We start from the raw sequence: 19145 nt of genomic DNA, 5'->3' as shown, positions 1-19145 counted from the left end.
CAATTCCTAATGAACTGGTCATGAATGTCACCAGTTATGGGCTCTAATATCTCAGAATTTGTAAGTAGGTTGCCAATTTATCAGGTCAAGTCTAAACAGTCAGCTATATTTGAACAGAAACTCGTAGACTATGCATATGACAAAGCTAATAACTATCAACAAAAGTGCAAGGCTCAAGCAAAATGACAAGTTATAGTGCAATTTCATCACGGAAATCGACCGTTCCGACTTAACCTATATGAAAAAATAAACGTGAAATTTTTGAATTTTTGAAATTTTCTAATTTTTTTGGATTTTTGATGGAAAATAAAGAACAATACAAGCTGAAAAGTAAACGTGAATGCAAAAATAGATGCAGATGCAGACTCAAAAGGATGCAATACCCTCCCCAAACCAAAACGGACAACACCCTCGTTGTCCTCCAGCATACACCAGCAGATATATACAAGGGAACGGGAATATACAACCAACAAAATAAAAACAATAAAATAAAGGAGACAAAATAAAAGAGTAAGAGATACATACAAAATACGAACTTCCCCAAACCAGCCAGAAAACTAGGGAAGTGAGTAGACCAGTAGCTACTCGTCGTCGTCGTCACTGCTCTCCCGGCCAACCTCCGCCATGTACTCGGGGTCTCTCTCCTCCTCCCTCCTCCTCCGCTCCTCAGCGCGAGCTCTCTCCACTGGCACCTCTGGGTCCTCCTCCTCCTCCCCGTTAGAAACCGGGTACCCCTCAGGTGGGTACCGGAAGAAGGAAAGGTGTGGCCAACCCTCCGGGATCGGTCTGTGTCACCGCAAGTGGTACTCGTACAGAGGGTGTAAGGCAAGAGCCATGTCCCTCTCCATACGAGCCTGACGCTCTGCAATCTCACGCAACAAACCGTAAACGGCACCCCCTTGGTCCAGGACCGCGGGCGCCACAAAAGGAGGAGGTGGTACGTAAGTAGCCGATAAGATCGGCTCAGACTGTGTCTGGTCAGTGGGAGGTGGAGTAGGAGTAGGAGTGGTAGTAGTAGTGGGAGTAGGGGTCGGATCGGAAGTAGCCGTAGAAGGCTGGGTACTCCCTGAAGGTGTGGACCCCTCTCCAGTCTCAAGTCGCCGCGTCTTGGCGGCGGGTGCAGCAGGAGTAGGTCTGGGTGGAAGGAGAAGGTGAGGTAGTGGTGGCAGACGGTGGCCCTTTGCAACAGTAGGCAAGGGCTCAAGACGGGGAAGAGTCTCACAAGGTAAGTCAATAGACAAGGAGCCGTCTATCTTCCAAGTCTGGTAGTCTGGGGTAAGCCAATGCTGAGAGAGCATGGCGTCCAGACTCAGTAGCCTCCCTCCAGCGAGGTACTGCAAGTCACGAGGCCAAACGAGGAAAAGGCGACGGGCAAGAATGGTGGCTATGCCACCGCAGGCAATGGTTCCCGTCTCCTTCAGCCCCTGGCTCCGAAGGTACTGGGCGGTCAAGTAAGCTATGTTGAGGGTGAAGGGACCCTCGCAGTCAATGTTTAGGTAACCACCCAGGATGGAGAGCTCGGTGTTTGTCATGTTGTTCGGCTCCTATCGGCCGAAGATAGTGCTCCCCATCAGTCTAAGGAAAACACGGACATGGGGTAGGTGGACCTGATGGAGCTTCCGCTCCCTGAAAGTGGTCTGGGCCAGACACCGCCAAAGCTGACGGTAGACCTTCCTCGGGGCAGCAGTCAAGCCCGTAGAGGAAAGGTCAAGTAACTTACCAAACTCCCCTAGTGTCATCGGAAAGGTCCGGTTAAACAACCGGAAGGACACTGAAGAACTCTTGGCCCGTAGTAAGTCACAAACCGACTCGTAAATGCCGAGTCTCGTAAGCGCTGATTCCTCTAGAAATCGGGAAGGAACATGTACACACTTAAGCAGGTTATAAAATTTAGTACGGTGTAAAGCGTTGACGAATAATACCTGCGGATAATCTGGGTGAGGGTCGAGGGAGGTGTCCCCTCGGACCGTAACAGTGCCCGAAATAGAAGCGAGAAGCGAATGCGGCATTGTAGAAGTCTTTGGGAGAAGAAGTAGAGGTAACAGGAGCGGCGTAGCTCGAGATCGTGCATCACGACCCCCTCTCGGATCTCAAGCGAAGCCCGTGAAGCGACGGTGTGAGGAACGGGGGCGCTCGAAGGCATTGCGGATCGCGGGCGAGTCCGCCACAGTGTAAAAGTGGAAAGCCCCGGGTGCAGAGGTAGTGGCTACCGTGGTCACCGCGAAGAGGAACTAGCAAAGTCTAGTGCTATTAATGTGGTGGTGACCGTAGAGGTAGAGGTAGCTCGAATCGTGCTAGCTTGGTGAGCTAGCTGGAGTAAAAACCGTCCCTGCAGCAGAAACTAGGAACACAGGGGCTGCAGTGGTCACTAAAGTGGAGACAGTGGCATCATCAGGGGCCATTGTCTCACTCGAAGACGGACTGGAGGACGAACTAGTGGATGGTAAAGAACTGGAATCCATCCTGCAAACATAAATTAAGGGAGACCAGGGGTATGATGAGAAAATAGCTGCTAACTGTGGCTAAAACAGCATGTAAAACCAGCATGTGACAGCATATTTATCCCCTACTAGTCGAAAAATTCGACTTTACAGCATAGAATTCCCAACAATCCTCAAACAAGTTTGAATTACAGCATATAATGGCGATAGGGGACGGGAAAAGCAGTTAACAACAGCATCACATAAGTAACACTGAGGTTAACTAAAGCAATGCAGCATATAAACCGTCTGACAGTCGAAAAATTCGACTGAGGTAGCCCTAATTGCGAGATTTTTTTTTTTTTTTTTGCACAAAATTCGAATGGAAGCATGTTAGGCATCGACAGGGTGTGATAGCAGTTTAAAACAGCAGCAATTAAGCGACAAAGAAGCTAATTTAGACAGATTACAGCAGCATTCACCAAAGTGACGGTCGAAAAATTCGACAGTCCTGCACCCATATCGCAAAATCGCGGAAAATTCGAATTAAGCAAGCAACAACAGCGAGGAAGGGGGATTTGATCATCAAGCAAGCTAATTAAGGGCATACAAACACAATCAAGTCGAAAAATTCGACCAAACAGGGGTTTTCGAAACCCTAGAAACCATTTACCTCATAACATTTCGAAAAAAACGAAATTAAGATGCATAGAGGAAGGAAGAAACACTTACTTGATGATAAAAGACCTACAAACGCAATCAATCTTCAAATAAACAAGCAAGATAAGGCGATTTTCGATCAAAAAAAAAATCGCAAACCCTAAAACCCTTTTAAAACCGAGAAAATGAACGCAATCAAGGGGAAATTTAGGGGGTTTTGAAAGATTAATTGACAAACAACAATTTGTAGGAGGCGGATTTGGTGTTTAGGCAAGAAATAATGGGGATTTGGGAGATTTTAATCGCAAATTAGGGTTTGTTAGACGAAAAATTGGGGAGAAATGAAGGTTAAAACAAAACAATAGAGTTTAAGACAAAAAAAACTCTCTGTGTCCTGTTCATTTCACTCGATCGAGTGGTTTTAAACCACTCGATCGAGCACTTTTAAACCACTCGATCGAGCACTTTTATGCTCCAGTTGCTCGATCGAGTAGAATTCTACTCGATCGAGAAGTTCCTCTTTTTGTTTTACTCGATCGACTTAAAGAGAGTGCTCGATCGACCAATTTTCACTCGATCGAGTACAAAAAGTACTCGATCGAGGACTTTTCTCATGTAAACTCTAGAATTTTCGTCTTTTCTTCCTTGGAATGCGTAAAAACTTCCCCAAACCTGTATAAAAACACACGCAAAAATTTCCCAGAATACCAAATACGCATAAGAACAGTCTATAGTCTTAATTCTACACTAAAAGCAGTCTAAAAATCTAATTGTCCTAATAAAAGCAATAAAACAAATTCAACGGAAATTCAAAAATTATCTATTACAAGGTATTACACGGGGCATTTCCCCGCTCAATTCCCAACAAATTTCAGTAGCCCCTTTGTGGGCTCCTGACTAGAGGACGTCACCTCAGCAACATTGACTGTCCTATTCAACTTCCATGAGCATGAATTATCACTTGAAACGGTAGGAGGGGAGTAATTCACATCCACGTAAGCGCGAACTTTCCTCGTCCTTGCTCCTTTATCACCAGCTTTAGCGTCATCATCTTCAATTTGATTGATAATAATTACACCATGTCCTTTGAAAGCTCCTTCATTGCTTTCATCCGCACTGCAAAGAAGGAAAACAGACGAACTTTCCTCCTTTTGCTCTCGCCCCGAGGCGGAGGGTTAACAATAGCAGCAAAATTCTCCAAATTTGCATCCGGAGTGTCAATAATAGGATCAATAGAAGAGAGAGCATTGCAAGGCTGGGCTTGCATGGGAGCTCTCCGGAACTTAGACTGATGAAAAATCAGCTCCTCGTCCCCTACCTGAAAGGTCAAAGTCTTGCCCCCGACGTCTATTACTGCACGGGCAGTAGACAAAAATGGTGTCCCTAAAATGATAGGGGTGTGTGCATCTTTGGGGATGTCTAAGACAACAAAATCAACGGGAATGAAGAATTTCCCGATCTGAACAGGTACGTCTTCTACTACACCTAGTGGCCGTGATAGACTACGGTCGGCCATCTGGACAGTCATGTTGGTGCAACTCAGCTTTGTCAAACCAAATCTCTTAGCCAGAGACAACGGTAAGACACTCACGCTAGCGCCTAAATCGCATAGCGCGTTATCAATAAAATGCATACCGATATGACACGGAATTGAAAAACTACCCGGGTCTGATTGCTTAGGGGGTAACTTGTTTTGAAATAGGGCTGACCCCACCTCAGTCAAAGCTATTGTCTCACTATCATTAATAGTCCTCTTACGCGATAAAATTTCTTTCATAAACTTTAAATAAGAGGGTACCTTTGTCAGCAATTCAGTGAACGGCACAGTGACTTCCAAGCTCTTCAGAAGTTCGACAAATTTGCCGAATTGTTGATTAGCTTTAGTATTCTGCAGCCGCCTCGGGAAGGGAACCATGATAGGTATCTCAAGTCCCTTGTTTCTCGCTTCCAATGTATCTTCCGGTGCAAGTTCTGTATCCTTTGGACGCTTCTTACCTCTCGAACGGGGTCTTTCCGGTGATTCCTCGCTTAAACGAGCACTAGCAGGCTCTCGAATAAGCTTCCCTTCATCAATACTACTCGATCGACCAATAAACCCATTCGATCGAGCAGTTTCTCCTTCAGAATCAGTCGATCGAGTAAAATTCCCACTCGATCGATCAACTCCACTTTCTGCTTCACTCGATCGAGTAGAATAACTACTCGATCGATCACGATCTACTCTTCTGTTCACTCGATCGAGTGGAAAAACCACTCGATCGAGCACTTTCGCTTCGTTCGTTCGATCGACCACCCCGTAATCGGTCGATCGAGCACTTGCTTTGCCGTGAGCTTATTTTCTTCGTCGAACACTCGTTCACCATCAGTTTTAGCCTTCCTCGGTCTCGATTTCAACACTTTCGGTCCCTCATAAGAAAGACCGCTTCTCAATTCTATCATATTTACCGTCTCATGTGGATTCTTCTCGTTTTGAGTCGGTAAATGGCCCTGCTTTCTCGAGGATTGATTCGCGGCTAGTTGGGCAACTTGAGTCTCAAGTGCCTTTATGGACGCGTCCTTTTGTTGATCACTTGAGTTTCTTTGTTGATCACTCAGCTGAAACTGCTTTGTAAGGGCTTGCATCATGGACTTAAGCTCACCAATTTCACTCACCGCGCCGGAAGATGATGCACCGTGATTAGGAGGATTGAAGGACGGGGGCTTCTGATAGCCTTGTTGATTCTTATGTGGAGGAATATACGGCTGCTGCTGGTTCTTAGGAGGAGTAGGATTGAGCACATTTTGACTACTCCACCTCAAATTGGGATGGACGTTCGGCTCATAATAAGTATTTGTCTGCCTGTAATGTTGAAAGGCAGCACAAGACTCAAAGGGACTAGGACAATTCTCTGAAACATGTCCCTCAGCTCCACATCTTCTACAGACGAAAGGACCATCTGAAACACCATTTACCTGATACATCCCTCCTTTTGAAGCTCCTCCCAACTCATACTTATCAAATCTCGCAGTGAGAGCTTCAAGTGCAGCTACAGAAGGAGATTCAGCACTCCTCCTTTGATTCCCTCTGGAATTCCCATACTCAGCTTTATGGGTGGCTAAGTCATCAATGATCTTCCACCCCTTAGTCTCTCCCATATTCTCAGCAAATCGACCACTAGCTGCAGCATCCAAAATAGCCCTCTGATCGTCATACAGCCCGTTATAGAACTGATTGCATAGACTCCACTTTTTGAAACCATGGTGCGAAATTGTTCGCACCAACTTCTTGAAACGGACCCATGCCTCATGAAAGTTCTCATCAGGCCCCTGTTTAAAGCTCGTGATCTGAGCTCTAATGGCATTAGTCTTCGCGGCAGAAAAGTACTTCTTGTAAAATGCCAAAGCCAGTGAATTCCACTCAGTTATCCCATGAGCAGCCCGGTCCAGATCCCTATACCACTCCCTTTGCAAAGATCGCTGGAGTGAGAAAATAAACATGGTTTCTTTTATCTGATCCGGGGTCACGCCAGTTGGTGGGGGTATGGAACAACAATAATCGATAAAGGTCTCCATGTGCTTAGCTGCATCTTCATTTGCAGCTCCCCAAAATTGGTTTCTCTCAACCAAATTGATGTAGGACGGCTTCGGCTCGAATTTTCTTGCCTCCCCTGGTAGTACAAATCCCTTATAGAGATTCGCAGTTGTCGGCTCAGAGTGACTGGCAATGGTTGCTTCTTCGGCCATTTCTGGAAATTCCGGAGAAGTGACGGTTTCAACTAATGAAGTAGAAACTGGAGAGCAAGGTGGATCCTCCTCGAAAAGCTCGTTCTCGTAAAAGCTAGAATGAGAACTAGGCTCTTCCTCTGACTGTTGGTCTTGAAATAATCTCCTCTTTGCGCGCAAGGTTCTCTCAATCTCAGGATTGAATGGTAGTAGTTCACCACCCTGTGACCTGCGCATAAGAAGAAACTACAAATAGAATATAAGAATAGTTTAAGGAACGGACGCCCCTTAAACTAAAAGAAAGACTAAAAATAAACAAGTAATAATTTAAACAATTGCCTCCCCGGCAACGGCGCCAAAATTTGACACGGCTATCGCAACCCTATCAAAGATAAAACCTAACGGTCTCAACTAAAATGTAGCAGAGGCAGTCGAGTATCGAATCCACAGGGAGGTAATATAATTATCAGCTATCTAGTTCTAGTCCTAAAGTAACAACTGGAGGGTTTTGTTGAATTGGTTTCTAAACTACGAGGTTTAAGGGAAAGAGAAAAAAGAAGATAAGAGCAGTAAGACAAGATAAAGGTTTAAACTATCAAGAGAAAAGGGACATGTCAGGAATTCGGTTCACTACGGTAGTCTAATGACTCAGCTGTAAATGATTTAGAGGAACTAATGTGAGACGGATGTTGAAAGGTCCTTTCGGTCCAATTTCTATCCTAAATTACCACTAACTTAACTTTCACCCTCATTAGGGTAGTCTACTGTTCATAGCAGGCCTATTTAGTCCAATCTTTCGATCTAGGATTAATTTTAGCCAGATTAAAGGGTGACATAGAAGCGTGCACTCAACTAAGTCGGATAAATACAATTAAATTGCTATGGTGACAGGGTCTCACAATTAAACATCTAAATCATTTACTACATCGTCACATTTCTACAGCAGATCCCCTAATCCCAACATGAAAGGGGTTTAGCTACTCATATTGCTAATTAAACTAACAGCAATTAAATTCCCAGCAGTAAACATTATGAAATAAACAATAAATTGCATAAAAGAAAATTAGGGCAGAAGGATAATCGAAGTAAACAAGCAATTAAAAGCAAACAAATGATTAATTATTATTAAGAAGGAGAAAGGAATTACAATCCAAGCGAATCCGGCGTAAAGAACACAAAATCCGAGTGAAAATAATCCCAAAGCAAGGTTACAGTGAAGGAGAATAATGTACGTAGCAAAGTTTAACAGTAGAGAGTTTGCTAAAATAAAAGATAGATCTAATTAACCTAGTAAAGCGTGCTTAAATAGCAAAATAATTAAGTTTAGCGAAATAAACACTCACGCGGGCTAATTAAAGCCCATAGCCATCAAAACCACTCGATCGACCAAATCCTTAGCCAAATCTACTCGATCGACCAGAAAGTCACTCGATCGAGTAGATGGTCTTTCTGCAAGTTAAGGGTCGAGTAGTAAACTGCTCGATCGATCATTCTGGGGTGTAGAAACCACTCGATCGAGTGGGAAAACTGCTCGATCGAGTGTTTCATCTTCATTTCAGCTCAAGTCCGCCACCGAATGCCTCGTAATGCGTGCAACGACGCATTCAAATGCAGTATCTCACTCTGGGACAATCCCGTCTCCTCTAAATGCATGCAAAAAGGACGAAAAAGGGTACGATTCCACTACTTTCGCGATCATTCCTACAAAAAGGACAAAATGCACCAAAGTAGCCAATTCGGGGCAAAATACCATAAAAACAGTATAAATATGCATAGAAATACGTGCTGAAATAGGCTAAAAAGACTATACATTAGGCACGTATCAATAGGGACTGCAGTGAACCACTCACTAACCAAACTGAAACTGATCCACAAACACCCACATAAAATACTCCACGTGCAACAGTCACAACAACTGTTGCATCAGAACCAAATGAATCAAACGAGACCTCCAACACTCTTGTTCTAAAGAAATGGAAACATCAAAGCTCCTACCCTTTATCAAACCGAACCAGTGATCTAACCTCTAGAATCAAAACCAGATCTTCACTCCAAAACTTTTGTTCTTTTGACGCATTCATATCACAAATTGAACCCAATAATATCACAATGGCATTAACGAACGAATATTGGGTGAAGATTATGCAAGAAGAATTGGAGCAATTTGAGAGGAATAAGGTATGACATCTGGTCCCTAGACCATCTCAACGTACTGTAATTGGTATGAGATGGGTCTTTCGCAATAAGCTTGATGATGTTGGAGAAATCGTAAGGAATAAAGCTAGACTAGTGGTTCAAGGGTTTAATCAAAAAGAAGGAATTGATTATGATGAAACCTTTGCACCGGTAGCTAGGCTTGAGGCCATACGAATGCTCATAGCTTTTGCGTCTCACCTCGGCATAAAACTTTTTCAAATGGATGTTAAAACCGCTTTCCTAAATGGCTATCTTGAGGAAGAAGTTTTTTTCGAACAACCTCCGGGCTTCATAAACAATGAGTTCCCTAACCACGTTTTCAAACTTGATAAAGCACCTTATAGTTTAAAACAGGCTCCCAGAGCCTGGTATGATAGGCTTTCAAAGTTTTTGTTAGAAAACAGTTTTCTACGTGGTTCAGTTGATAAAACATTGTTTATCAAGTCACAGTCATATGAACTGTTGCTTGTGGAAGTGTATGTCGATGACATAATTTTTGGTGCAACAAATAATGTCCTTTATTAATACTTTTCGGATCTAATGACTTCCGAGTTTGAAATGAGTATGATGAGAGAGCTTGGATTCTTCTTTGGTCTTCAAATCAAGCAAAGTGAGAAAGGATCCATGATTCACCAACAAAAGAACCTAAAGGAAATGATAAGTTTGGGTTGACTAACTCGAATCTTATGTCTACACCTATGATCTCCAAGTTTAGTCTTGACAAAGACGAAAATCGTAAGAGTGTTAGTGAAAAGGTTTATCGAGGTATGATCGATTCATTGCTTTATTTAACCGCTAGTCGACCCGACATATAATTGAGTGTGTGTGTATGTGCTCGTTTCCAATCAAATCATAAGGAATCACATTTCAAAGCAGTTAAACGAATTTTTAGGTATTTGATTGAAACACAAGGTTTATACCTTTGGTACCCAACTCATTATGACATTGATCTTATAGGATTTTCGGATGCGGATTATGCGGGGAGCTGGTTGGATAGGAAAAGCACCTCGGGTATTGCTACCTTCTTAGGACCGTGCCTCATCTCATGGGCATCCAAGAAGCAAAATACCGTTGCTCTATCCACGGCCGAAAGTGAGTATGTAAGTGCCACTCTTTGTTGTATTCAAATTCTTTGGGTACGACAACAATTGCGTGATTACGGTCTTATTTTCGAACCCACTCCCATATTTTGTGATAATACTAGCGCCATTAACATCTCGAAAAATCCAATACAACATTCTAGGATGAAACACATTGATATAAGGCATAATTTCTCACGTGATCAAGTCGAAAAAGGAAATATATGTCTAACCTTTTGTAGAACGGAAAATAAAATTGCGGACATTTTTACAAAACCGTTAGAAAGGGAACAATTCGTAAAATTTCGTTTGGAAATTGGTTTGTTAGGCGACATATAACACGAGTTAAAATTATTTTCCCACATGATTGACTAGAGAAAAGGGATGTACATGTTCTCAAGTCTAAAAATTGTCAAAATTTATCATATGTCAAATGGACCGGGAAAAAATTGCATCGAAACTCCACATTTTGTACTTGAATTATTGCATTGAGCCTTACAAACTACTTTATGTCCCATCAAGCAAATCCCACTTTAGCCGTCCCCTATACCATCATTTCCCACATTTACACTCAACCTCACCTATTAACCACCCCCTCATTAACCCAACCGTCCACACATTAATCCCCCATGCAATAACCACACTTTCCCATTTACCCACAAATTTCTATTCAAAATTCAAAACAACTCAACTTCTTTCATCTCCCTAAAAGGGTCAACCCCAACAACCCTCAAATGGCTCCCAAAAACTCATTCAATAGAGAAGTCAAAAATCTTCAAGACTCCTTCAACCCAAAGTTCATTGTCAAGCAAAAAATGACCACCAAATCCGCTACACACATCGAAAAATCCGACAAACCCAACTCGTCTCCTACCAAGCCTCCAACAGTTAAGCCCAATGTTGCACGAAAGAAATCCATGTCTACAAAGGGAAGAGATCGTGGTAGAGGAGGCCATGGTGGATTAAAAAGAAGTCCCCAATCTCTGTGATGTTGGATTCAAATGTTGATGTTGACTCCGAAGAAGATGAGTCCACACTTAATCAAATGGCAAGTAAAATCAACAAAGAAAAGGTGATTGTTGAAGATATTGTTGATAATGATGTTGTTGTTGAAAAAGAAACTGAAAATGAGGATAAAAATGATGTTGTTGAGAAAGAAAAAGAATCAGAAAAAGAAAAAGAAACAGAAAGAGAAAAAGAAAGTGAAGGAGAAGTTGAAAAGGAAAAGGAGACCGAAGATAATAGTGATAAAAATGAGAAAGAAAAAATGAGTGAAAAAGATGAGGAAAAAGAAAAAGAAAGTGAGCTTGAAAAGGAGAAGGAAACCGTGAGTGAGAAAGATAATGATGAAAAAATCGATTCTCCGATTCAAAATCCAGAAAATGAAGTCATGCATGAAGAAGAGTTCATCCCCAACAATGAAAATATGGGTGAACCCAACAATGAAGACAAGGTGTTTAATAAATTTGACCCTCTCTCCACCGACACCCCCAAAACCAAATCCCAAATAAAAATCAGCGAACTGTTTGATGATGATGATGATGATGACATTATCATTGAAACTCCTACCAAAGTAAAAACAAAGCCTAAAACCGTTACCAAGAGAAAGAGGGAATCAAAACCTAAGGCGGCCAAAAAGCCGAGGTACCCACGGAAGAAGGAGGTGGATTTTCCACCGAAAGATGAGGATATCATTGAGGATAAAATTCCTCTCAATACTTGCACGGAGTTGATGGTAACCATTCATGATGATGCATTCAAAAATGATGTCCTTGCTCAGCTCAATACTCTCGGCCTTTGCATTCTTCAAAGCTGCTGTTTTTGGTCAAGGTTGGTTTAATGTCCTCGACAAATACTCTCCGGTTAACATGTGGGAGGTAATTCAGTTCTATGCAACAGTCAAAGCTGATGTTGCATCAGGAACTCTCTCGGCTTTTATTAACCAAAAACCCTTTGTCTTAACCATTGACCAACTTACCTCTTACCTTGAGGTTGAAGCCGTGGGTCTTACCTCCTTTCCTAAGAGTACTTAGGGTGATGTTGATGAAGGTATGGCTAGTGAGGTTGTGAGAACCCTTCGACCCGATAATGAAAATGGACCCACCAACATCTATGCTCATGAACTTCGTGCCCCACACCGTTTCACCTTCAACCTTGTTCACCGAGCCATCTTACCAAGCAACAATAGTAGGGGAAGATGCTCTCTCCTTGAGATGCTTCTTCTCCACCACATTCTCAAACGCCTTCCTATCAACCTTCCCCAACTCATCCTCCACCGTATCAATGAGATAGCCCCCGACCTTTAAAAAGGTAAATTTGACAATAAAACCGTGATTCCCTATGGTATGTGGTTGTCCATTATCTTTATGAAAAAGAAGCTAGTCATGAAAGGTAGCCCCGGTAATGAGAATTTGAGTGATGAGATGACCATGGGTTTACTTTCTCAAATGGCTTTGGTTATTAGCAATGGGAAATTGGCTCGCAAGTACTCGGGTAAGTCCGGTGCAACAGTTGGCTCAACTGTTGAAATGAGTGCAGTAAATGCAAAGTTGGACAAGCTTGTGAACATGGTGTCCAAGTTGGTTGTCGACAATGAGACCCTTAGAGAAGAAGTTGCTGAGCTCAAAACCATTAATGAAGATCTCATCGAGCGTGTGCAAGCTCTTGGAGGGGATGCTCACGATAATGAATAAGGCATCCGTGCCTACCTTTGCCCTCCTAACCTTTTGGCTCTTTGTTTTTAACTCTTATGCAAATCATAGACTGTTTTTCTCTCTCTTATTTCGAACATTTGCCTTTGGTTTAATTATGTACTACTTGAACATATTTCTGTCCTTCTCTTGATGATGTCAAGAGGGGGGAGTAGATAAATTATGTGTTTATGTGTTAACTAACGACTCTTAGGCTAACGTTCACTGTGAAAATGTCTTAACTTCCATGATTAGATGTTCTACTTAGGCTAAGCATGTTGACCCTCATTCACCTTGATCATGTTTATTTGATTCCTTTATCATTTGGCACAAAGACCGACTAACCATGGGCTTAGGGGGAACTAAACACATATTTAAAACTTGCCATCATCAAAGGGGGAATTTGTTAGAACACACTTGGTTGATGATACCAAGTTTCATTGTCATTTAATTGTTTGCCTCTTAAGTTAAATTGTTTAGCAAATTGAAGCATCAAATGATTGTTCAAAGAAGCCCTAAAGATGATCAAGATGAAAGACAAGTCAAGAATGCCCATTGCCTAGAATAAATGTTGTAAACGAGGTAGTTTAACATATCCTCTTTTTCGCATTAGTGATTGCAAAACCATGCAACAGTCCCTGTGACTGTTGCATCACGGTTTCTGGTACTAACGTATGGAGAATTTTCGGAAAAAATCACAAGTGTTCTAAACCTTTCAAAAGCTTTATTGTTTTATAAAGAAATATCTTTTCAAATCTGAAGAACAAATGAGAACAAAAAGGATATTCTTGCAAGTTAAATAAAGATGCCAATCCTATTAATGCAAGTGGATTTTCATGCTAAAAATGGGTCTTTTGCTTTTTCTATTTTAGGCGAAATTGTGAGTTTCTATAGAGTTTATGGGAAACATTCTTTGTTTTGAAAAAATGCAGCTGCCTTGAGCCTTACAACCTGATTGTTCTTCTTTATTTTTAAATGATAAACAATTATCAAACCCATGGACATTAGAGTGTAGAGGTGTTAAAAATCCTTCTCTTACACACGTCTTCCTTCTATAAATAGCCATCTCATTTATCATTTATTGCTAAGACTTTGAAAGAGCATTCATTGTAAACACTTTGCAAATCTTTTCAGCATTTAAGCTTTGTTCTTCAATCATTTGCAAAACCGTTTTCTGTTTTTCAAAGCTGCAAATCTCCAAGTATCAGTTCGCTTCACTGTTGCATAAAAGAATATGTTCAATAATTCTCGTGTTTAGGTCTTCATTGTAATCTCCATGTTCTTAAGTGAACCACTGAGATTCTGTGTTTGTAAACCTATGAGATAGAACTTAAAAGTCTTAAAGCGGAGTTGCTTTAAGCAAGGGAAAGTCTTGAAACGGAGTAGCTTTAAGCAATTGTAACCGGAGTAGGTTGGCGAGTTATTTTCATTATAATGGTTTAGTTAGGTTTGAGTAAATTTCTAAACAAGTAATAAATTAACGGTTGGACGTAGGCTCCTGAGTAGGAGCTGAACCAATTTTTAAAACATCGTCTTGTTTGGTTATTTACTTTTACATTCTCTTATCATTGTATATTTACTCTTCAATCTCGCGCTGCCAGTGTTGTGCAACAGTCATTCATACTGTTGCATAGACCTACTGTACCGTTTATGAACTTACAATCCATTAAATTTCTTAAACTTGTACTTAATAGATCTTACTTGTGTTAGTACTTAACCAAGTAAAAGAGATTTTTTTTGAAAAGGTACATCTAATTCAATCATCTCCACTTCTCTTAGGTGTTTAACTCTTCAATACCATTATTATCACCCAAATCAAAGGGATTGGATTTTGCTGCAACGATGGATGACATTAAGGTACATAAAAAGATTGGAAAAGGATTATTTCTCTCTTTTCGCTCTCTTTTCGTAGTAACGTAATTTATTTATGGGTACTACTTATTTTCTTTTTCCTCTTTGACTTGTCAGAATGCTCCGAAGGGGTCTTTCTTTCTGCTTCATGCTTGTGCTCATAATCCTACTGGGGTTGATCCAACTGAGGAACAATGGAGAGAGATATCAAAACTTATCAAGGCAAGGATTTCATCGTAATGATTGTTTTCCAATCTCATTCTTTGATTGTTATTGTATTTATTAACATTTGATAACCATTGCCAGGAGAAAGGGCATTTCTCCTTTTTTGACATGTCCTATCAAGGTTTTGCTAGTGGTGATCCAGAAAGAGGGCAAAGGCCATTCGGATATTCCTTGAAGATGGTCATTTACTTGGAACTTCTCAAATCATTTGCGAAAAATATGGGTCTCTATGGTCAAAGGGTTGGTTGTCTCAGGTAATTGAGCATGGCCTTTCCTTGAAGTTGTGTAAGCAATATAAGCAAACTTTCAGTCAGTGTTTCAGGAAAGTTGAACATAATTCAGATGTTTAGAACTTCAGGAAAACCAGTTTAAGCTTACAAAAAGAAGTTAAGAAATAAGGACCTTTTGTTTTAGTTTGTCATATCTTCCGTAAAGATTTCAGCTTCTAGGCAGTGGCATAAGCCCCCAAAACTGTTTTGGCAAAACTCAAAATTCTGTCTGAATTTTTGATGGGAAAAGGTTGACTACCTAGTATGAACTCCTTAACGCAATGACAAGCTGGTCAATATACTAAACTCCGTGCTAAAACTTTAGATGCAGTGTTCTTTGTGAAGATGAAAAACAAGCCGTGGCTATGAAAAGTAGGTTGCAGCATATTGCAAGGCCAATGTATAGTAATCCGCCTGTTCATGGTGTAAGATAAATTATAAGAATCATTGTATAGGGTACATACCTTTAGCGGAAGCAACAGTCAGATCGTCTGGAGCGTATAATAATAATAAGTAATAAGATGATTAGTATACTAGGATCTTCTCCTCCCTCTTCTAGGTTTTCTTTATGTTGACAATCAATGGGGCATGTCAACCCAATAACCTATTTATATAGGTTAGAGGTATTCTAGACAGGAAGAGAGACCTAGCCATAATAGAACTGTATTTGGGCCCCCCCCATCGTCGCCGCCATCGTATAATAAATAAAGCCCTACACTTATCAAGTCTTCATCACACTATGTACTTAACCGTCTCGACCGAGCAGACCTGGCCCAATGGATCATATAACTTAGTGGGCTTTACCGGTCACATTCAACCCGTTTTCATAAATAAGAAAACCGACTAATGGAAGTCCAAATCCAACATTCTCCCACTTGGGCGACATTGTTGGTTTTATTAAAATATTTTGTTTCAAGAAAACATTTCGAAAACTTTTATTTTGTAAAACGACTCTCGGGTTGAACAACATGGCCATATAAACATCTCGATTAACGTAACTCGGTCCAATAAGCAATTTAATGTGAATCATAGCGGACATAGTACAATTAAGTCATACAAGACCTTCCATGATCACAACACCAAAAGCTTACCGACATGAGTCCCAAGTGTGACAAAGTGTAGTGTGGTTTTAGCATAATAGATCCAAACTTTAAGATGAGCATGCTTAACCACATTCGGTCACGGTCTCAAACAAGACCCACTTGTGAAGAAGTATTCCCCTTATTTACCTCAAAAGGTAAATACCACTTAAGGTATATTAGATATTAAACCACCCAAAGAAAGGGTAAATACACCAAAATGTGCAATGGCTAAACCGCCAACATCCATTAAAGGATAACTCCACCCACCAATGGGCAAATACACCACAACTGGCAATGGCTCAAATGCCAACATCCATTTCAGGATAAATCCACCCACTAAAGGGCAAAAGCTTTAATGCAGAACATCTCTTCACGAGACAAAAATTGAACCATAAAAATAATCATAGATGCATTAAGCTTATATTTAACATGCATACATTTAGTGAGAATTAAAACATCAACCTTATTCGAAAACATATACACAAGACTCAAGTACCAAAATATCTCAATTACAACTCCCACTAATTCAATGCATCATAAAACTCATATCTTTAACATACTTTTCAAAACTCAATAACAATGAGTGCTTTAGTCAATGGGTCTGCAATCATCTCCTTAGTTTAAAAGAGACACAAACTCAATATTTCCAAGTTCAACCCATTCTTTAACTTTATGAATTTTCAAATAAAAAACTTAGATTTGCCAGATTTTACATTCTTCTTAGTGCATAAGACTAAACCTCTATTATCACAACTAATAGTGATAGCTTGTGTGATATGAAGAATGACCATAAAGCTATAAATGTAATCTCTCAATTTCTTGACATGATGAGTGGATGTATAACAGGCTGTAATCTTTGCCTCCATAACAAAGGTAGACAACTAGACATATTATTTCAAGAGATAACACCACCATCTTACATAAAAACAAATCCTATACCGGATTTCACAAAGATCAAACACAACCTTGAAGGTCTAATACACACTTCAAAAGATACATCAAATTATAAACAACACTATCATAAAGAATCTCCTACATAGTGTTCTCATCAAGTATACTTTAAGGACGACATTCATTCTTACTTAAATTGTCACTTTTAGATATAAGAGTTACACCAGGTTATTCAACATTATTTCTCCCTTAAGATAATCCTAGCTAACATTCTGTTAGACATGTCACACACAATCTTAATACCAAGCACAAAACATTCTTCCCCCAAATCGTTCATGTCGAAGACAATGAAAAGATTTGCTTTTGTGTCATGCAACAAACCAAGATCATTACTACCAAGTAAAATATCATCAACATAAAGAACAAGGAATATCAGTTCAATATCCTCCCACTGATCTTGTAATATATGCAAATATCATTAACATTTCAACAAGTCCATTAGACTTCACAAACTTATAAAACTTCATATACAACTGACAAGAACCTTGTTTCAATTCATAAATTGATTCCTTCAATTTACATACATATGTTCTTTAACTTTCTCAACAAAATCATTCAAAACAGAACAATGAGAATATCCACTTTAGTATAACTTTAAATCATGAACAGTGAAAGACCTAAGAATCCTTTGAAGTAGTAGGTGAAACTGTTTCATTTAAATTCACACCTTCTCTTTTAGTATAACCCTCTCTTTTTAGGTTTCTTAACAACACCTTCAAAATCCAACTTTATTTTAGATATTCACTTTACACCCGATTGGATTAAAAAACAAAACCCACTGGAGTAACAATTAACTCCTTAACTTTATTATTTATCTTATCGATTGCATCTCATCATACATATATAACCTCTTTTCATTTATCTGCTTGCACAAAATAAATACCTTATTTATAGGTTATAATCTTATCTATTTCACCCAAGTCATTATCAACTTCCCCGATATAGACAACAAAATCACCATACTTAAATGCTTAAAGCCTTTTGAAAACACTTTAAAATGTGCAACAACATACGGGTTATGTGAAATAGCATTACTGGTCATCATACTTCCCCCATTAGAAAAAAAAAAGAATAAATATTTTTCTAATGCATAAATAAAAGACCAACAAACTCATGATGAGACAAATGAGCCTTCTATTACAATAGCAGATTTATAAGCCATTCTCTAGAAATTTAACTGTTATATACTCTACAAATCTTAAACTTTAAAATTTACAGGATAAGTAACAAAGAACTTAGGAGTGGTTTTGGGATCAAAATTTTCCAGAAGAATTATAAATATAAATTCTCAACTTAACTGACAATCCCACACCATAAAAAAAAAGTTCAAACTTGGCTTTCATCCATCCATAGTTCATAAGACACTTAAAAAAAGTTTTCAGGTATTGGATCCAAGATATATAAGGCAGATTTAAAAGCTTTACCTTAGATCAAATATGTTAATTTGTATCTCGAATCAAACTCCTCACCCTATCTTTATAAGTACAATTACAACGCTCAGTTACGCCGTTTTGTTCAAGAAGACTTGGCATCGTATATTGTCTAACAATAACAAGCTCATAAAACAACTTTAAAAACAACCATCTTTAAGTCATATACAACCATGAATCACCATGTTTAATTTGACACAACAACTTTCTCTTCTTTCAGTCTTAATTGTCATACATAACAAGCTCTAAACCTTGACAATAAATACTTTAAACTTAACAAGAGTCTTAGAGTTACTACTTATAAGGTAAACATAACCACATCTAGAATCACCATCACTGAACATGATATATGACGTCTTTCCACAAATATATAGTAGTGGTTCACTAATGTTAGTGTGAATATCCTTTAAGAGTTCTTTAAAATTAAGTCCAGATGCAATTTCACATTTGACAAGTCCATGAAATTTCTCTTTAGAAACATGGCTAAGAATCCTATGCCATAAAATAAAAGAAGATAAAAAATTCTTTGGTCAATCTTCTTTTAGTTCCAACACTCTCAACATTCAAGAAAATATCATGGGAAATCAAAT

General features: G+C 39.8%; 1 pseudogene; it reads left to right on the top strand.

Moving 5' to 3' along the window:
* The window catches only part of LOC141632201 (aspartate aminotransferase, mitochondrial-like), a 134191-nt pseudogene that overhangs the window by 12301 nt on the left and 102745 nt on the right, over positions 1 to 19145 (top strand).

Source organism: Silene latifolia, chromosome Y, assembly GCF_048544455.1.
Source record: "Silene latifolia isolate original U9 population chromosome Y, ASM4854445v1, whole genome shotgun sequence".
Lineage (NCBI taxonomy): Eukaryota > Viridiplantae > Streptophyta > Magnoliopsida > Caryophyllales > Caryophyllaceae > Silene > Silene latifolia.
This window is presented reverse-complemented; position numbering and strand designations above follow the sequence as displayed.